The 21466-nt window shown below is 45.1% G+C and overlaps 1 protein-coding gene across 1 annotated transcript in view; it reads right to left on the minus strand.

Annotated features, from left to right (window-relative positions):
* The window catches only part of LOC143788173 (cytochrome P450 2D14-like), a 388662-nt gene that overhangs the window by 235058 nt on the left and 132138 nt on the right, over positions 1-21466 (minus strand). The window lies entirely within an intron of this gene.

A 21466-nucleotide genomic window follows, 5' to 3' on the forward strand; every position in this document is an offset into this window, starting at 1 on the left:
TTAATTCACCTGGCCCTTCATTTGTTGCCTGCTGTCGGTGTATTCAGTCCTGTTTCTGAGTTCTCCTGAATATTCCTTGTGACCAGTCTCCTGCTGGAGAAGCTAAGTTTGTTTGCTCATTATTTCCTTGAAAATGTTTCTCAGTATATAATGAGTTCAGTCCAGCTTGCTTTTATGTGATTTTTTGCTTGCTGGTTAGTTCTGGGGTGCAGAGTGCGCCCCTCACATCGTGAGTCGGTGTGGGGGTTCTTGCATTCTCTGCGTGGTTTATTTTTGATAGTTTTTGTACTGACCGCACAGACTCCTATCTATTTTCTGTCTATCTAGTATTAGCGGGCCTCATTTGCTTAACCTGTTTCATTTCTACGTTTGTCTTTTCCCCTTAACTCACCGTTATTATTTGTGGGGGCTATCTATAACTTTGGGGTTATTTCTCTGAGGCAAGTGAGGTCTTTGCTTTCTCTCTAGGGGTAGTCAGTTTCTCAGGCTGTGAACGTGGCGTCTCGGATTCTAGGAACGCTCCACGGCTGCCTTTAGTGTGTGTGGATAGGATCAGGATTGCGGTCAGTATAGCTGCCACATCCCCAGAACTTGTCCTATATTCTGGTCATATGTGTCAGGTCAGTTTTGAGGTCCTACCACCGGACCATAACACATACTGGACAAATGCTGTCTCCTGTCACTTTGAATCGATGCAGCAGTACCTGTCGTGTCAGCGGTCATTGCGAAATCACTCCACAACCTAGTCATAAAACCCCTCTGTCCAATGCCACTTCAGATTTGTGCACCTCTAACACCTCTGCCATGTTGCCCCCTACGGCTCGTGTGAGAACCATCATTGCCGCTGTGTGCTGGGAATGCCTGAACCAAACGGTCTACAAGAGTGGCTTGTTTGGTAGCCAATATTTGCTCAAGGTTCTCATGTGGCATGATATTTTGTAATTTTCCTTTATATCGTGGATCCAGGAGGCAGGCCAAAAAGTAATCGTCATCGGTCATCATTTTGATAATGCGGGGGTCCCTTTTTAGGATACCCAAGGCATACTCAGCCATGTGGGTCAATGTTCCGGGTGTCAATTCACTGCTTGTGCTGGGTTGAGGAGCACTTTCTTGTAAATCAACATCACTTGTGTCCCTCAAAAACCCTGTACCTGACCTTGCAACGTGACCAGTTTCTATTGCCCCCTGAGAAGAATCCTCCTCCCATAAATATTCATCCCCATCATCCTCCTCCTCCTCTTCGTCCGCCACCTCGTCCTGGAGAGTTCCCTGAGCAGACAATGACTGACTGTCATCAAGGCTTCCCTCCTCCTCGGCTGAAGATGCCTGCTCCTTAATGTGCGTCAAACTTTGCATCAGCAGACGCATTAGTGGGATGCTCATGCTTATGATTGCATCGTCCGCACTTACCAGCCGTGTGCATTCCTCAAAACACTGAAGGACTTGACAGAGGTCTTGTAGCTTCGACCACTGCACACCAGACAACTTCATGTCTGCCATCCAAGCGCCTGCCCGTGTATGTGTATCCTCCCACAAATTAATTACAGCACGCCTCTGTTCGCACAGCCTCTGAACCATGTGCAGTGTGGAGTTCCACCTTGTTGCAACGTCGATTATTAGGCGGTGCTGGTCAAGATTCAGCCATAGCTGATGGTTCAGCATACGGCTGGAGTGTACGGGCGACCGGCGGATGTGCGAGCAAATTCTTCGCACCTTCAGGAGCAGGGCTGTTAACTCCAGATATTTTTTGAGGAAGCACTGCACCACCAGGTTTAAGGTGTGAGCCAGGCAAGGTATGTGTTTCAGTTCTGAAAGGGCTATGGCGCCATAAAATTCCTTCCGTTATCACTGACTACCTTGCCTGTCTCAAGATGTACACTGCCCAGCCATGACTGAGTTTGTTGCTGCAAGTACTTGGCCAGTACTTCCGTGGTGTGTCTGTTGTCGCCCAAACACTTCAATTGTAACACAGCCTGCTGACGCTTACCACTAGCTGTTCGCTTTCACTTCTGGAGGAGGAGGAGGAGGAGGAGGAGAAGGGGTGGCGAACACCTACAGCCAACTGTTTCCTAGACCGTGGTCTAGGCAGAACTGTCCCACTATGGCTGTCCCCTGTGGATGCTGCATCCACCTCATTAACCCAGTGTGCCGTGATGGAGACGTAACGTCCCTGGCCATGCCTACTGGTCCATGCATCTGTTGTGAGGTGCGCCTTTCTACTGACTGATTGCCTCAGTGCTTGGACAATGCGGTCTTTGACATGCTGGTGGAGGACTGGGATGGCTTTTCTCGCAAAGAAGTGTCAACTGGGTAGGTCATTGCGTGGTACTGCGTAGGCCATCAGGGCTTTGAAAGCTTCGCTTTCAACCAACCGGTAGGGCATCATCTCTAATGAGATTAGTCTAGCAATGTGGGCGTTCAAACCCTGTGTACGTGGAAGAGAGGATGAGTAGTTTCTTTTCCTAACGAGAGTCTCTTGTAGGGTGAGCTGGGCTGGAGAGATACATATGGTGGAACTAGTGGTGGTGGTGGTGGTGGACACGGCGGATTGAGAGAGGGTTGGTGATGGTATTCTTGATGTTGGCCTACATACAGTGTTTCCTACCAATAACCTTGTGATTCCCTGACTGCTTTGGCCTTGCCACGATACCTCCACATTTGCTGCTGGTGGTGTCCTAACCGGTGGGTTTACAGTGAGGGAAGCAATGTAGCGTTGCTGACTACCTTCATTCTGAGCAGGTGCACCAACGGTACGGGACGTTTGGTAGTTAGTCCAGGCTTGCAAGTGCATGCTGGTTAAATGTCTACGCATGCACGTTGTATTTAAATTTTGGAGATTCTTCCCTCTGCTAAAGGTCTTTGAGCATTTCTTACAGATAACTTTTGACTGATCATTCGGATCTTGGTAAAAAAATTGCCACACTGCACTCTTCCTACTATGGATAACATTTAAAGGCATTGCACGCTGTGCTACTTTCACCAGATGGCCTCGCTGTCCTACAACTGTTTTTGTTTTTGGCCAGATACGGGCCTGCTAGATGAAAGCTGTTACGATGTAGATGGCTGCTGCGGATTATCCTCCTCCGCTTCTGAGCTACTGGCAGCGGCACCCTCTTCCCCCAATGGCTGCCAATCTGGGTCAACAACTGGGTCATCTATCACCTCCTCTTCAATGTCATGTGCACCTTTCTCTGTGTCACCGTGTAAGGTGCTATAGCGTTCGGACGGGGCACCATAGTCTCATCAGGGTCAGATTCTGGCTCAGTACACTGCGATGGCAATGTAGTGATCTGAGTCAATGGAACAGCATAATAATCTAGCTGTGGCTGTGCATCAGTGCACTCCATGTCCTATTCATCTTGTAATGGGCTGTTAACAATTTGATTTCTAACCCAGGCACGGTATGTGTAAAGAGCTCCATGGAGTAACCTGTAGTGTCACCTGACGCATCCTTCACTTTTGGTTTGGGTGAAGGACACAAGGAAGCGACTTGTTCCTGACCAGGAGCATCCACTGATGACTCGCTGCTTTTATATTTGGAACTTTCTAAAGAGGAGGCGAAAGCGCTAGAGGATGAGTCAGCAAGGAAAGCCAAAACTTTTTCCTGCTGCTCCGGCTTTAAAAGCGGTTTTCCTACTCCCAGATAAGGGAGCCTTCGAGGCCTTGTGTAGCCAGACGATGACGCTGGCTCAACAACTCGAGCCTTAGGTGCTAGTTTGCTTTTCCCTCTACCAGCAAATGCTCCACCACCACCACCACCATCATTACCAGCTGGCAATGACCGCCCATGGCCTCTTCCACCATTTTTGGGAAAATGTAACCAAAATAACAACCGTTATATGGTACTGTAAAACAAGGTAGAAGGCGTATCTAAACTTGTTGAGAATTTAAATCTCCTTTTTTTGGGGGGAGACTGCAGCAAAACTCAGGCCCTGTGTATTACAGTACACAATGTCAGTGGCAGAACGTGGCTGGCAGATATACAACAAACAGAACTGACGTAGATCCACTTAGTGGCAATTTAAATCTCCCTTTTTTTGGTGGGAGACTGCACCCAAACTCAGGCCCAGTGTATTACACTACACAATGTAAGTGGCAGAACGTGGCTGGCAGATACACGACAAACAGAACTGAGGTAGATCCACTTAGTGGCAATATAAATCTCCCTTTTTTGGGGGGGAGACTGCACCCAAACTCAGTCCCAGTGTGTTACACTACACAATGTAAGTGGCAGAACGTGGCTGGCAGATATACGACAAACAGAACTGACATAGATCCACTTAGTGGCAATTTAAAATCTCCCTTTTTTGGGAGGGGGAGACTGCACCCAAACTAAGGCCCAGTGTATTACAGTACACAATGTAAGTGGCAGAACATGGCTGGAAGATATACGACAAACAGAACTGACGTAGATCCACTTAGTGACAATTTAAATCTCCCTTTTTGGGGGGGAGACTGCAGCAAAATTCAGGCCCTGTGTATTACACTGCACAATGTAAGTGGCAGAACGTGGCTGGCAGATATACAACACACAGGACTGACATAGATCCACTTAGTGGCAATTTAAATCTCCCTTTTTTGGGCAGGAGACTGCAGCAAAACTCAGGCCCTGTGCATTACACTACACAATGTAAGTGGCAGAACGTGGCTGGAAGATATACGACAAACAGAACTGACGTAGATCCACTTAGTGGTAATTTAAATCTCCCTTTTTTGGAGGGAGACTGCACCCAAACTCAGGCCCAGTGTATTACACTACACAATGTAAGTGGCAGAATGTGGCTGGCAGATATAGGACAAAAAGAACTGACGTAGATCCACTTAGTGGCACTTCAAATCTCCCTTTTTTGGGGGGGAGACTGCAGCAAAACTCAGGCCCAGTGTATTACACTGCACAATGTCAGTGGCAGAACGTGGCTGGCAGATATACGACAAACAGAACTGATGTAAACCCACTTGATGGCAATTTAAATCCCCCTTTTTTGGGGGGGAGACTGCACCCAAACTCAGGCCCTGTGTATTACACTACACAATGTAAGTGGCAGAACGTGGATGGCAGATATACGACAAACAGAACTAACATAGATCCACTTAGTGGCAAGTTAAATTTCCCTTTTTTTGGGGGGGAGACTGCAGAAAAAATCAGGCCCTGTGTATTACACTACACATTGTAAGTGGCAGAACGTGGCTGGCTGATATACGACAAACAGAACTGACGTAGATCCACTTAGTGGCAATATAAATCTCCCTTTTTTGGTGGGAGACTGCACCCAAACTCAGGCCCAGTGTATTACACTACACAATGTAAGTGGAAGAACGTGGCTGGCAGATATACGACAAACAGAACTGACATAGATCAACTTAGTGGCAATTTAAATCTCCCTTTTTTGGGGGGGAGACTGCACCGAAACTAAGGCCCAGTGTATTACAGTACACAATGTAAGTGGCAGAACGTGGCTGGAAGATATACGACAAACAGAACTGACGTAGATCCACTTAGTGTCAATTTAAATCTCCCTTTTTTGGGGGGAGACTGCAGCAAAACTCAGGCCCTGTGTATTACATTACACAATGTAAGTGGCAGAACGTGGCTGGAAGATATCCGACAAACAGAACTGACGTAGATCCACTTAGTGGTAATTTAAATCTCCCGTTTTTTGGAGGGAGACTGCACCCAAACTCAGGCCCAGTGTATTACACTACACAATGTAAGTGGCAGAATGTGGCTGGCAGATATGCGACAAAAAGAACTGACGTAGATCCACTTAGTGGCAATTCAAATCTCCCTTTTTTGGGGGGGAGACTGCAGCAAAACTCAGGCCCAGTGTATTACACTACACAATGTAAGTGGCAGACTGTGGCTGGAAGATATACGACAAACAGAACTCACGTAGATCCACTTAGTGGTAATTTAAATCTCCCTTTTTTTGGTGGGATACTGCACCCAAACTCAGGCTCAGTGTATTACAATACACAAAGTAAGTGTCAGAATGTGGCTGGCAGATATACGACAAAAAGATCTGACGTAGATCCACTTAGTGGCAATTTAAATCTCCCTTTTTTGGGGGGGAGACTGCACCCAAACTCAGGCCCTGTGTGTTACACTACACAATGTAAGTGGCAGAACGTGGCTGGCAGATATATGACAAAAAGAACTGACGTAGATCCACTTAGTGGTAATTTAAATCTCCCTTTTTTTGGTTGGAGACTGCACCCAAGCTCAGGCCCAGTGTATTACACTACACAATGTGAGTGGCAGAACGTGGCTGGCAGATATACGAAAAACAGAACTGACATAGATCCACTTAGAGGCAATTTAAATCTCCCTTTTTTTGGTGGGAGACTGCACCCAAGCTCAGGCCCAGTGTATTACACTACACAATGTAAGTGGCAGAACGTGGCTGGCAGATATACGACAAACAGAACTGACATAGATCCACTTAGCGGCAATTTAAATCTCCCTTTTTTGGTGGGAGACTGCACCCAAACTCAGGCCCAGTGTATTACAGTACACAATGTAAGGGGCAGAACGTGGCTGGAAGATAAACGACAAACAGAACTGACGTAGATCCACTTAGTGGCAATTTAAATCTCAATTTTTGTGGGGGAGACTGCAGCAAAATTCATGCCCTGTGTATTACACCACACAATGTAAGTGGCATAACGTGGCTGGCAGATATACGACAAACAGAACTGACGTAGCTCCACATGGTGGCAATTTAAATCTCCCTTTTTTGGGGGGGAAACTGTTGTGAATTAGACTTTTTGGCTCCCTCTTGTGGTCACTAGTGATATGACACTTTGCTATTCCTTCCCTTGCTTGGCACCCACCTGGCCTCGTTAGTCCAGGGGTGTCGCTATTTGTACTTCCTGGATTTTCAGTCTGGTGCCTGGCATCGTTGTAATCAGATCATTCTGTTTGCTCCTTCCTGCTGGTCCTGGTTCTTTGCAATATTAAGCTAAGTCCTGCTTTCTTGTTTTTGGTTATTTACTGTGCTCCTATTTTTGTCCAGCTTGTACTAAATGTGATTTCTGATACTGCTGGAAGCTCTAGGGGGCGGATGTTCTCCCCCCGTGCCGTTAGACGGTTCAGGGGTTCTTGAATATTCCGCGTGGAGTTTTTGAGAGGGTTTTTGCTGACCATATAAGCCATCTTCCTATATTCTGCTATTAGTTAGTGGGCCTCTCTTTGCTAAAACCTAGTTCATTTCTTGTGTTTGTCTTTTCTTCTTACCTCACCGTTATTATTTGTTGGGGGCTTGTATCCAACTTTTTGGGGTATTTCCTCTGGAGGCAAGAAAGGTCTTTCTTTTCCCTGCTAGGGTTAGTTAGTTCTCCGGCTGGCACGAGACGTCTAGAATCAACATAGGTACGTTCCCCGGCTGCTGTTATTTGTGTGCTAGGTTCAGGTATATGGTCAGCCCAGTTACCACTGCCCTATGAGCTGGGTTTTATGTTTGCAGACTTCGCTATTTGTCTTGAGACCCCCTGCCATTGGGGTCATAACAGTATGCCAGGCCATAAGTGAATATTTAATGCATTGCAGAAGTGAGATTATAAGAAAGGAAATTCTGAGTTTTTTTTTTTTTTTTCTTTCTTTCCTCCCCTTTATCTCAGAGTGGCTGGAGCCTTGCTGCAGACATGAATGTCCAGACCTTGATTACTAGTGTGGATCAGCTTGCTGCTCGTGTGCAGAGTATTCAAGATTTTGTTACTAGCAGTCCTATGTCAGAACCTAAAATACCTATTCCGGAATTGTTCTCTGGAGACCGATTTAAGTTTAGAAATTTCAGAAATAATTGCAAATTGTTTCTATCTCTGAGGCTTCGTTCGTCTGGAGACTCGGCTCAGCAAGTAAAAATTGTGTTTCTGCAGATCAGGATGATTGGGTGACCTTCTTGCCGTTGGCTGAGTTTGCCCTTAATAATCGGGCTAGTTCCGCTACCTTGGTTTCGCCATTTTTCTGCAACTCTGGTTTCCATCCTCGTTTTTCCTCGGGACATGTGGAGCCGTCTGACTGTCCTGGGGTGGATTCCGTGGTGGATAGGTTGCAGCGGATTTGGGATCATGTGGTGGACAACTTGAAGTTGTCACAGGAGAAGGCTCAGCGTTTTGCCAACCGCCGCCGCGGTGTGGGTCCCCGACTTCGTGTTGGGGATTTGGTGTGGCTGTCAGGGAATTCATCGCTCCGGTGTTGGTTGGGGGTGAGTTGGAGTACGTGGTGGAAAAGATCTTGGATTCTCGTCTCTCCAGGCGGAGGCTTCAGTATCTGGTCAAGTGGAAGGGCTATGGTCAGGAGGATAATTCCTGGGTGGTCGCCTCTGATGTGCATGCGGCCGATTTGGTTCGTGCCTTTCACGTTGCTCATCCTGATCGCCCTGGTGGTCTTGGTGAGGGTTCGGTGACCCCTCCTTAAGGGGGGGGTACTGTTGTGAATTAGACTTTTTGGCTCCCTCTTGTGGTCACTAGTGATATGACACTTTGTTATTCCTTCCCTTGCTTGGCACCCACCTGGCCTCGTTAGTCCAGGGGTGTCGCTATTTGTACTTCCTGGATTTTCAGTCTGGTGCCTGGCATCGTTGTAATCAGATCCTTCTGTTTGCTCCTTCCTGCTGGTCCTGGTTCTTTGCAATATTAAGCTAAGTCCTGCTTTCTTGTTTTTGGTTATTTACTGTGCTCCTATTTTTGTCCAGCTTGTACTAAATGTGATTTATGATACTGCTGGAAGCTCTAGGGGGCGGATGTTCTCCCCCCGTGCCGTTAGACGGTTCGGGGGTTCTTGAATATTCCGTGTGGAGTTTTTGAGAGGGTTTTTGCTGACCATATAAGCCATCTTCCTATAGTCTGCTATTAGTTAGTGGGCCTCTCTTTGCTAAAACCTAGTTCATTTCTTGTGTTTGTCTTTTCTTCTTACCTCACCGTTATTATTTGTTGGGGGCTTGTATCCAACTTTTTGGGGTATTTCCTCTGGAGGCAAGAAAGGTCTTTCTTTTCCCTGCTAGGGTTAGTTAGTTCTCCGGCTGGCGCGAGACATCTAGAATCAACGTAGGTACGTTCCCCGGCTGCTGTTATTTGTGTGCTAGGTTCAGGTATATGGTCAGCCCAGTTACCACTGCCCTATGAGCTGGGTTTTATGTTTGCAGACTTCGCTATTTGTCTTGAGACCCCCTGCCATTGGGGTCATAACAGGAAACTGCAGCAAAACTCAGGCCCTGTGTATTAAACTACACAATGTAAGTGGCAGAACGTGGCTGGAAGATATATAAAAAAATACAAGGACTGTACTGGGGTCTAGAAGAGGCAATTTGCATAGACCCCAGTCCAGAGCCTCTCACCTAGCCAAATCAGTTCTCATGCTTCGCACTGACGAGGGCCAACAGCCCGAAACACCGTGTCTGCGAATTGAGATACTGATTTGGCTTTTATCCTAAGTCATATTGCACGACTCGTTAGAGGGTTGATTGTGACTTGTAGGATCGCTACTTCCAACAGGTGGCGCTGTAGAGTTAAGTCCTCTTTTTCTCAGAAGAGGCAATTTGCATAAGGACTGTACTACAATTTCAATCTCCCTACAATGATCTCAGGACAAGTATGGCAGCCAGCAATAAAAAGGACTGCTGCACACAAAAGTGTGGACAAATAAACAAGATAACTGTGCAGAAAGGAGCAACAGGATTTTTGCTTTTAAAAAAGCAGTTGGTTTGTACAGCGGCGTACAAACAGCAATGCAGCTATCAGGGAGCCTTATAAATCTAGCCTCCACTGTCCCTGCAAAGAAAAGGTGGTGTTGGACAGTGGAAATCGCTACAGCACAAGCGGTTTGGGGGTTAATCTTCCCTCCCTAACTATATCCCTGCTTCTGACGAAGCTGCAGCAACCTCTCCCTATGCTGAGTTCGGCAGAAGAAAGATGGCGGTCGGCGTGCACGCCCCTTTATAGCCCATGTGACGCTGCAGAAAGCAAGCCTATCACTGTCATGCCCTTCTCTACGATGGTGGGGACCGAGACCTATGTCATCACGCTGCCCACACTCTGCGTCCTCCTTCATTGGCTGAGAAATGGCGCTGAACGCATCATACGAAACGCGACTTTGGCGCAAAGATCGCCGACTTCATGGCCGATCCTATACTAGGATCGGGTTGGGTTTCATGAAACCCGACTTTGCCGAAAGTCAGCAATTTTTGAATTTGTCCGATCCGTTTCGCTCAACCCTAGTGCTTACTGATCAAGGACCAGCCTTTGAAGCAGAGGTATTTCAAGAATTCTGCAACCTGTATGGATGCAAAAAGATTAGAACAACTCCTTATCATCCGCAAACCAATGGAATGTGTGAGAAAATGAACCAAATAGTGATTGATCTACTAAAGACTTTGCCTGTACATGAAAGGAACTCATGGCCAGAAGCGTTACCAGACTTGGTAGGCTTGTACAACCATGTCCCGGTGAACTCCACCAACTGTACTCCAGCATACTTAATGAGGGGAAGGTCCAGTCAACTACCTGTCGATCTAGACATGGGAGTCTTAGCCCTAGAAGATATCTCACCAGATACAGATTGGGAAACTGAGAGAAAAGAAAAGTACCGCCAAGTGCAAGAATGCGTAGAGAGAAGTTTAGCACAAGCCAGACAAAAGCAAGAAAGAGACTTTAACCAACATGCTCCTGCTATTCCCTTGTCACCAGGTGAACAAGTGCCCAAACGTAAAAGGAGATTACACAAACTTGATGACCAGTGGGAAGCGGAACCTTACACGATCCTACCTTCAAACTTTTACAACACGAAAGTCTGCCTAATCAGCAAAGACGGAGGAGAAACATCGACAGCAGTATCCAGAGACCATCTCAAAATATGTCCTGATAGATTGAGGAACAGAGAAACAGATCCAGGAACATTCATACTGTTCTTGGAGATTTTCCCCAGTTTTGGACTCAAATACATCAGGCCATTGTAATACCTGTCTTGACTTTTCTCCAGACGAAGGAACTTTGGGTCCGAAACGCGCGTCGGGGTGCACACTATCAAGCATTCGGCGGTCCAGGAATACTTCCCCTATTTTCATAAGTAAGTGGCATTCGATCATATGTGCATATAGCACGTTTTTTATGTGTGACATGCACGGCATGCACTTATAATGGCAAGTTACTTTCTGTAAAACCAGCACATAGCACTTTTTTGCACTCTTGCATGCTTTTATATATTTTTAATATATATATTTTTTCTATATAGATTTTTTATAAACTAGCCACTTTGTATGAGATTATATTACACACACTTTCACTTTTGTTTGTTATATTATATGCTACATATGGTCTCTACTTTTCTATTGATATTTGCTTTGCCTATTGGGGTATCTAGTACATAATATAATTTGACCTGCCTCCTGCAATTATATATTGCACTATATATACATTCTGTTGATAGGTGCACATGTGAAATATGCATATACATAATTGTATGATTTTAATCTTGTAATATTTTAATGGTTTTGTTGCTATTGCTATGGAATAAAAGATATATATATATATTTAAATATTCCCTGTCATTTTTCCACTGGTCTGGTTCATGCTTGGTGCATGCGGTTTCTGTTCTCTTTAGTGGTTTCAGTATATGGTCTGACACAGGTGGTGATTCTGGGATTATTATTGGTACTGGATTATATAAAATTTAATTAAATATCAATTATTTCTTTATATATAATACCTGGGTTTACTTCTGTGTCTATTTGATTAATGCCAGTACAAAATGAGACTCAAGGCTATCCTGAACCAGCAGTGACTCAACAACAGCGGACTCCAGCAGAAAACGTCATACCAGCAGTTGAATCAGCAAGTCCACCCTCTGGTATCGGCAAATCTGCTATGCCTATAATAAGTAGAAGTAGTCCCAGAAGGTCCAGTATACCAGTGCTACGTAGACTCACCAGAAGTGTAGCCATAAGGGAGAGCACTACACCAGTAGTAGCGAGAACAGTGAACCCCGTTAGGTCACTAGCAATCCCCGTACTGCGTAGGCCTATCCGTAGCACCAAGGGCCAAATTCCAGCTCGTTACAAGGACTAAAAATGTCAATAATTACTGTTAATTGTTTGAACTATTTATTTATATCTGTTACAGGTTTAAAATGGACATTGCGGTAATGGACAATGCTTACCAAAAAACTTTCATTGTAAATAGTTTGCCACCTTCATGGTGCACATTGGTTCTGCCCACTTGCGGCATGGGTAAAACCTTGTTTGCTTCATCTGACTAAGGACTGTACCAGATGTAGTTTTAAAAACTTGTTTTTTTTTTTGCAACGTTCAAGTGCCCTCACCTCCCATAAAGGGAAGCCAAAGATTATTATTGTTCAAATGTTTGTCAAATTGTTTGCATTATTTAACTTGTATTTTGTTATCCTTCTTTTCCCAGTCCAGGAGTACTGGATTTAACAGGGGGGGATGTGGCACCCCAGGAGTTTGGGTACCACAGTAGTGCTGTCTTCCTCACGGGGAGGATAGTGCTATGTCCAGAGACAAGTGAGATTTCCTTTGGTAGGTTTACACACACAACACCTTCCACTTCCAGGCCAGGAGGGGGAGCTCCAAGCCCTGTTTTTAGGGCAGCTTCCCTGAATAAAGATCCTGGTTTGGAGGCGGAGCGAATTCAGTCTGGAGTAGGAGTCTGTGTGTGAGGACAGACAGGAGTGGAGCACAGAGGAAAGTGAGAGCTCCAGGAGGCCACGAGCAGGCCTCTGAAGAGTGACAGCGCAAGAATCCGGGTACAGGGAGCCCGAGGCTTTTGTGGATTATAAAACACAGAGCAGAACCGGAGGGTATTGTTCTACAAGGACCTTGCCCATAATTACCTGTGGCACAGCAGCACCTAGGAGCCTGGAGTCACCAAGAACAGACCCCAGTTCACACGGCTCGAGCTGCCTGTCATACAGGTACCTGTCCTAGGACAGCAGAACGATTAAAGACCTTGTTGAGACACTTAGTGGCAGCAGGGACTTAGAGACAGAAAGCGCACAGTGGTAGGCTCCCACTTGACTTACCCAGGGGAACTTGCTTGTCTCTGGACTGCCCGGACTTCTCTGCCTGCCCTGTGATCTGGTGCCCTGGACTGTGGCTGCTGAAACCAACAGTAAACAAGGTAAAGAGACAGCAATCCTTTGTCTTCATTCTTATCTGCACCTCTCAGCATGCCACCATCTACACACCAGGAGCCCTGGGGATATACTTTGCCTGTGGGAAGGTATACCATCCAGCTGCCATAACATCACCCCAGCGGACCCCATAAAGCAGCGTCGGTCACCCTGACTGAATACCACAGGTGGCGTCACAAACATAAACTTTATCCCTTTAAAGATCTTTCCCTTTTACATGGGCGCCCAGGGCCACGGACCGAGTCGCAGCCACCGTGACATCCCCCTGTGAAGTACCGGACCCGGTACCGAGTACCCCACAGCCCTGGCGGGCGACTCACTATTTTTTCCAGTAAAGTGTTGCTTTGACCTCAAGCTTGCAATTATCAAAAGGGGTAATAAGAGAAAATAAACAGTACAATTTGTTATAAATTTTCTCCTGAGTACGTTAATACCCCATAAGTGGACAAAAACTACTTTTGAGGCACAGAGCAAAGCTCAGAAAGTAATTAGTGCCAAATTATGGTGCAGATTTTACAGGAGTGGTTTGAGGGTACCACGTCACATTGGGAGAGCCCCTCTGGTTCCAGAACAGCAGAAACCCCCAAAACTGACCCTATTTTACAAACTAAACCTCTCATTGAATTCATCTAGAGGTGCAGTGATCTTATTGACGCCACAGGTGTGTCACTAAATTTTATAATATTGGGCAGTGAACAAAAATAATTACTTTTTTGCCTCAACAAAATATTTTAGCACCACATTTTACATTTTTTCATGGGGAAATGGGTAAAAATTGTGCCAAAGTGTCACACATTTTATTCTGAAGGTGGCAATTCTTTATATGTAGCTGTACAGTACTGCTTAACAACCCAACAAGACTCGAGAGGGACAGAACGTTATTTGACTCTTGGAGAACAAATTATTGTAGAAGTTTGCAGACTCCATATACAAAGCCCTAAGTGCCAAAAGAGCAGAATACCACATCAACTGACCCCATTTTGAAAATTACACCCTTCTGGGAATTTATCTGCAGGTGTAGTGACAATTTTGACTCAATAAGTGTTTTCTAGAAACAAGCTGCAGTGGATGTTGCTGAGTGAAAAATGCAAACTGCCACTGCAGTGACTAGTACATTAAATCCTACAAAGAATTGGAGCAGTGTGCCCCAAAATCGATTATCATGAGAGTGACAATCATATTAGTAATAATAGATAAAGACTTTATTTCTCAATTGGTAAGGTTTTACTCACTCAGCTGCGATTTGAGGTAGGCACAGGAAGCAGTTTCATAAAAAATGTTTGGTCAAATTTATTAATTTCATTAACCTGCTTAAGCACGAGCAAACAAAACATAGCCTTCTGTGAGACAGTGACTGGTGTTACATGTGATGGTCACTATAAGTTCCCCCAGGATGCGTATGGAGGCGTATTGAGTCCATGAGAGTGCATTGCAGTCACAGGCGTAGCTGTGGTTGCAATGCAGACTAAAGTGAGTATAGGTCTTGGGCATGCTGGTTGTCCAAGGCAGATTTAGGGAATACCTGCTCTGAGCTTTTTGTGTTTTGAAACAGACTGCAGGATGGTAGTCGTGCAGTCAGTTTCATTCCAGGTCGGGTTTTCCATGTTTCTGAAGGCCACAGATTCAAGTTAAAAATGCTGCAGTATAGGGTTTGGGTGTGTCAGGGTAAGAGTCAGTGTCAGTCTGGTGTTTGGAGGAGTACAGAGCAATCGGCTCTACAGACCTCCACACTGTGTGAGGCAACACAGGCCAGCAGAGCCAAACAGCCAGGGGAGCTGAGATGCCTGGTACCCACAGCGTACACAGCAGTGCAGTCGAACACGGCAACTACTATCAGGAAGTGGACTGTCATGTTTAGTGACTGTAAACTGGAAGATATGGTTCCCGGCTGCGATCTGGAGGATATGGTGTACTAATATTGAGTACTCTGTATTGCTGTGAGTAAAGAGACATTAACAAGGCGGTGCAATCGCCCACGGCAACAGGTCAGAGGTAAGCTGGCATGTTTAGTGACTGTAATAAAGAGGATATGTGCCTGGCTGCGAACCAGACTGTTGAGTCACCCAACAGGGTAGTGGGGTACTCGGTACCGGGTCTGGTCGCAATTAAAGGGGTAGTCACGGTGGCAGTGACCCAGTCCGTGGCCCTGTGCACCCAAGTAAAATGGACGGTCTATAAAAGGGTTGTGGAAATAGTGAAAGTTTGTGATGCTACCTGTGGTTCTCGGTCAGAGGTGACCAACGCTGCATAAAGGGGACCTCTGAGGGCGATGGTGTTGCAGCAAAGATGGTGTCACTTCCCACAGGGGAAGCAGTGTCCCCAGGGCTCCCAGTGTATTTGGCAGGGATGGTGAATGCTGCAAATTAATAGAGGACACAGGGTTGCAGTCTTTACCTGGTTTACTGGTGTTAAGCAGCCTCAGTCCAGGGTACCGGTAACCGGTATAGATGGAGTCCAGGCAGCCTGAAAACAAGTGGAAATCCCCTTGACAGGTCCGTTTTGGAGCCTTCCACTATGCACTGGTCTGTAGTCCCTTGCTGCATGTAGTTGTCTAACAAGGTCTTCTTTTTTCCCCTTTCCAGGGACAGTACCTGCACGGTAGGCAACTTGAGCCATCTCTTTGGGGTCTCTATCCACAGTGACTCCGGACTCTGATTGCTGCTCTGCCTCAAGTATTATGTGGGCAAGTCCTTTTTAGTTTCCTGCCCTCCAGTTCTGCCGTGGGACATGTAGTTCCTCACGACCTCGGGCTCCTGATGCCCGGTTTCTGCACTCAGCTTGGAGAGGCCCAGTCGCAGCCCTTCTTTAGCTCCTAAGTCCTTCTGTGCTTCCTCACTGTTTGCTACCAACTGTCAACTGTCCGCTTGTCTGCACCAGACTGACTCCTCCTCCAGACCAGGATGTTATAAGTGAAGCTCTCTTTGAACTGGGCCTAGAGCTCCCCCTTCTGGCCTGGAGTCAGAACGTGTTTCATGTAAGGTTACCTGCCAAAGGGATTCCTCCTGTCTCTTGGCATGGCACTACCCTCCCCGAGAGGAAGGCAGCACCACTGTGGTACCCGAAATCCTGGGGTGCCACACTGTCTTGTTCCTGGCTGCGATCTAGAGGATGTCACATGCTGTGTTTTTTTGAGTTAAACATTAAAGAGATATTTTGCTTTGAACTTTGCTGGGTCACTGCCTCATCACTGCAAAGAGTGCTACCACTGTACTACACTTCTCTGGCACAAAGTGAAAACAAACAGAAAATAGTCTATATAGCACTGTAGGTACGCCCGCTTAGGTCAATGTCAAACACACTGGACTCCTCCATACCTCCAATCACAGACACTATAAGAGACACTCGGTCTCCATTTTTTCTGCCAAACTACGCCCCTGGGGTTAGGATATGTGAGCAGTCATATCCACCCCTCTCTTGTGACTGCTTGTAAAACCCGGCCCGAATGATAATAACTCTCTCAGCACTATATGTGCTGGAGCAAGCTTCCGAGCTAACATCACCACAGCCAATAATCCCCTCAAGGACCCATCCAGCAGACACAAAAGAATGACACCATGGGTTACAGTAAATATCTCAGTATCAAAAAGCACTGAACTTGGACCTAATATATCACAAAAAGCCAATATAGGAAATATCAAATACTGCTGATGAAAAAGGATATATTCACGATGGACACTGCCATGATATAGCCATAAGATGGCATATAAGTAAGAAAACAGTGTTCTCACTGCACTTGTCCAGATGTATAGTCAAAAAAGAGAGTCATGTTAAGTCTTGTTTTTTGTGTTACGAGTTGGCATTTTTTACTGATACCATTTTCGGATACATGTAATTTTTTGATCGCTTTCTCTTCAGATTTTTGGGAGGCAGAATGAACAAAAACCTGCAATTCAGGAATTCTTTCTTTTCTTTTTTTATTGCTATTCCGTGTGTGGTAAAATTGATAATACAACTTTATTCTTCGGGTCAGTACGATTACAGTGATACCACATTTTTATAGTTTTTTTATGTTTTGCCACTTTTAAATAAATAAAAACTATTTTAAAGAAAAAAAGAATTGGTTTTTGCTTCACTTTATTCTGTGAGCTTTTTTATTTTTCTGCTGATGTAGCTGTGTGGCGGATTTTTTTTGGGACAATATGATGTTTTCATCAGTAAAATTTTTATTTTCATTTGCCTTTTGATTGCGTTTTATTCCACTTTTTGTTCGGCGATATGATGAAAAAGCAAAGTTTTTTGCTCCGTTTTTTATGGTGTGCACTGAAGGGGTTGATTAGTATGGTAGTTTATAGGTTGTTCCAGACTTCATGAGACCAAATATGTGTACTTTTATTGTTTTTACATAAATATTTATTGTTTTAATATTTTTCCTTCTCTTTGTTACTTTGTGATTTTTTTTAACTAGTTTAAAAACTTTTTTTTTACTTTTCTTTTTACTGTTTTACTTAGTCCCTGTATGGGACTTAAATTTTTATTTTTCTGATCACTCATCATTGGTCTCATGCATTGCAATACACATGTATTGCAATGCTTGAGAACTGTCAGTTTTACACTGGCAGATCTTTTGTTAGACTCAGCTGCTAGCTGACTAACAGGCCAACATAGCTTGGAGACCCGGATCTCATCATGTGACCTCTGACTGCCATAAAAACACTCGGATACCCTGTGATGTGATCACATCTCATCATGGGGGGGAGGCATCAGAGAGGTGTATAAAGAAATGCTCTCCCTCTGGTATCTTCTAAATGCTGCGATTGTGGCATCTAGAAAATAGCAGAGAGTTAGCATCATTGGGAACTGATCGAATCAAATCCTGAGGATGTCACCTGTCAGAGCAACCACTCTGCACCGGAATCGCAGATCTTGCAAGAGGTCCTGCGCACTGCATGACCTCCGACTGTAGAGAAACGTTGGCATTGCATAAAGCCCAGCAAGTGTCGATGTTTAACTACTGTCAGCGGTCAAGACACGGTTAGTAGTGCAGCAGCAGTAAACAAGCCCTGTAATAGCAATATTAAACACTGCTTTTATGCCTCTGATTCAAAACTATCCCTTCTCCACCAGTTACCTCTATACTGAATGCAGGCAACAGCAGTTTTACTAGATAAAGGGCAGTATGTAGCACTGAAAAGGACTTTTCTTATAATGGTGCAGCTGCGGTATAAAATTGCTGTAATAGTAATATTAAACACTGCCTATATGTCTCTAATCCAAAACTATCCCTCCTCCACCCCTATACTGAATACAGGATACGGCGGTTTAACTTGAGAAAGTTTTTTTGTCAAAAAGCAGAGAAACATGTGGAGCAAGGACTCGAGCACCCGCGATACTCGATTGAGTAACGAACACTCTCAAGCACCACGATTCTTGCAGTACTTAGCATGATCACTTATCACTATACACGGGGCGGACTGGGCTGGGTGGCAGAGAGACATTTGCCCCCTGGGCTGGTTAATTATCAACAGACAGGGCTGCCCGCCCTCCCAGCAGCTGTAGTGTCTATTCAAGACCTGGCTGCAGGGTGGGGAATGCTTGGCTTGTTATGCATCCTTTCTTAACCCCTTAGTGGCAGAGACAAATTTAAAAAATCTGACCAGTGTCCCTTTATGTAGTAAGAACTCTGGAACGCTTCAACAAATCCTAGTGATTTTGAGATTGTTTTTCCGTGACACATTATACTTTATGATAATGATAAATTTACATCGATATGTTTTGTGTTTATTTATAAAAAATATCAGAAAGTTGACAAATGTACAAAATAGCAATTTTCAAACTTTGAGTGATTATCTCTTTAATTCAGATAGTCATACCGTAGCAGAACATTAAGGCTGTGTGCACACGTTGCATTTTTTTTTGCGTTTTTTCCCCGCGTTTTTTCATGGTGAAAACACTTAAAAAATGCTTACAAAACGCTTTGCATTATTTTTAATGGAATTCCGCATTGTTGTGCCCATGCTGCATCGTGGAAAAAAACGCATCATGTTCACTAATTTTGCAGAATTTCGTCAGCGAAAGGAGTCCGGTTTTTATCAGGAAAATTCTGCAAACATTCTGCAACATGGGCACATAGCCTTATAAATAATATTTCCCACATGTTTGCTTTACATTAGCACCATTTGTTAAATGTTGTTTTATTTTGTTAGCATTTTAGGAGGTTTACAAATGTAGCAGTAATTTTTCATTTTTTCAAGGAAATTTACAAAATTTGTTTTTTAGGGGCCTATCCAGGTTTGAAGTGACTTTGCTCGTGAATTGCCATGAAAAACATCAGGACCACACAATCATGATCTCTGTGTGCCAATGGGGATAAAGAGGGAGAAGCCACACTCTTTGAAAATCAGTTTCACATGCTGTTGTACAAATGGAATAAACAACATATGGAAATTATTGGCAATTATCAAGATACAGTCAATAAAGGAGTGGTTCTGCAGGTGGGGACCACAGACCACATCCCAGTAATGATGCTTTCTGGCTGATGTTTTGGTCAATTTGAAAGTTGGTTGTGCTTTCACACTCGTGGTAGCATGAAATGGACTCTACAACCCACACAAGTGGCTCAAGTAGTGCAGCTCATCCAGGATGGCACATCAGTGTGAGCTGTGGCAAGAAGGTTTTCTGTGTCTGTCAGTGCAGTGTCCAGAGGCTGGAGGCATGACCAGGAGACAGGCCAGTAGACCAGGAGATGTGGAGGGGCCCATAGGAGGGCAACAACCCAGGACCACTACCTCAGGCTTTGTGCAAGGAGAAACAGGAGGAGCACTGCCACAGCTCTGCAAAATACCTCCAGCAGGCCACAAATCTGCATGTGTCTGCACAAACGGTTAGAAACTGACTCCATGAGGATGGTCTGAGTGCCTGACATCCACAGATAGGGGTTGTGCTCACAGCCCAACACTGTGCAGGATGTTTGGCATTTGCCACAGAACTCCAGGATTGGCACATTCGCCACTGGCGCCCTGTGCTCTTCACAGATTAAAGCAGGTTCACACTGAGCACATGTGACAGACGGGACAGAGTCTGGAGATGCCGTGGAGAGCGATCTGCTGCCTGCAACATCCTTCAGCATAATCGGTTTGGCAGTGGGTCAGTAATGGTGTGGGGTGGCATTTCTTTGGAGGGCCACACAGCCCTCCATGTGCTCACCAGAGGTAGCGTGACTGCCATTAGGTACCGAGATGAGATCCTCAGACCCCTTGTGAGACCATATGCTGGTGCGGTTGGCCATGGGTTTCCTCCTAATGCAGCATAATGCCTGACCTCATGTGGCTGGAGTGTGTCAGCAGTTCCTGCAAGATGAAGGCATTGAAGCTATGGACTGGCCCGCCCGTTCCCCAGACCTGAATCCGATTGAACACATCTGGGACATCATGTCTCGCAGCATCCACCAATGTCACATTGCACCACAGACTGTCCAAGAGTTGGCGGATGCTTTAGTCCAGGTCTGGCAGGAGATCCTTCAAGAGACCATCTGCCGCCTCATCAGGACCATGCCCAGGTGTTGTAGGGAGATCATACAGGCACGTGGAGGCCACACACACTACTGAGCATCATTTCCTTGTCTTGAGGCATTTCCACTGAAGTTGGATCAGCCTGTAACTTCATTTTCCACTTTGATTGTGAGCATCATTCCAACTTCAGACCTCCGTGGGATATTAGTTGTGATTTACGTTCATCAGTTTTAGGTTTTATTGTTCTCAACACATTCCACTATGTAATGAATAAAGATTTACAACTGGAATATTTCATTCAGTGATATCTAGGATGTGGGATTTTAGTGTTCCCTTTATTTTTTTGAGCAGTGTACTGTATATGCATGCGATTTTAAAAGGCTATAGGGTGATCGTATGGGGAGACATGCACTTTGGGGCTTGGGCCCTTGATCTTTAAGGAGCCTAGCAATGCCCCTGCCATACTGTGTGTTTCCATGTCCGTGTTTCTGGAGTTGTATGTATGTTTGTAAGTAAGCTCAGTTATGGTACCATATCTAAGCAGTAACCTTGGTTCTGGTACTGTATCAATGTAGTAGTCTAGATTCTGGTACGATATGTATTGGTTCTGTTTCCTTTTACTTTACTTTTACTATGTCTACTTTTATCTTGTAGTAGACATAGTAAGCTTGGTTCTGCTCCCTTATATCTGTAGTAAGCTCAGTTCAGCTCCCATATCTCTGTAGTAAGCTCTAGTCAGTTTTCTTGTCTACATAGCAATCTTGGTTCCGGTCTCGTGTCTATGTAGTCAGCTTGCTTCTGTTACAGTATCTATGTAGGCAGCAAGCTTGGTTCTGCTTCCATATATATGCAGCTAGCTCCGTTCTGTTCCCAT

The sequence above is a fragment of the Ranitomeya variabilis genome, chromosome 8 (genome assembly GCF_051348905.1).
Source record: "Ranitomeya variabilis isolate aRanVar5 chromosome 8, aRanVar5.hap1, whole genome shotgun sequence".
NCBI classification, from domain to species: Eukaryota; Metazoa; Chordata; class Amphibia; order Anura; family Dendrobatidae; genus Ranitomeya; species Ranitomeya variabilis.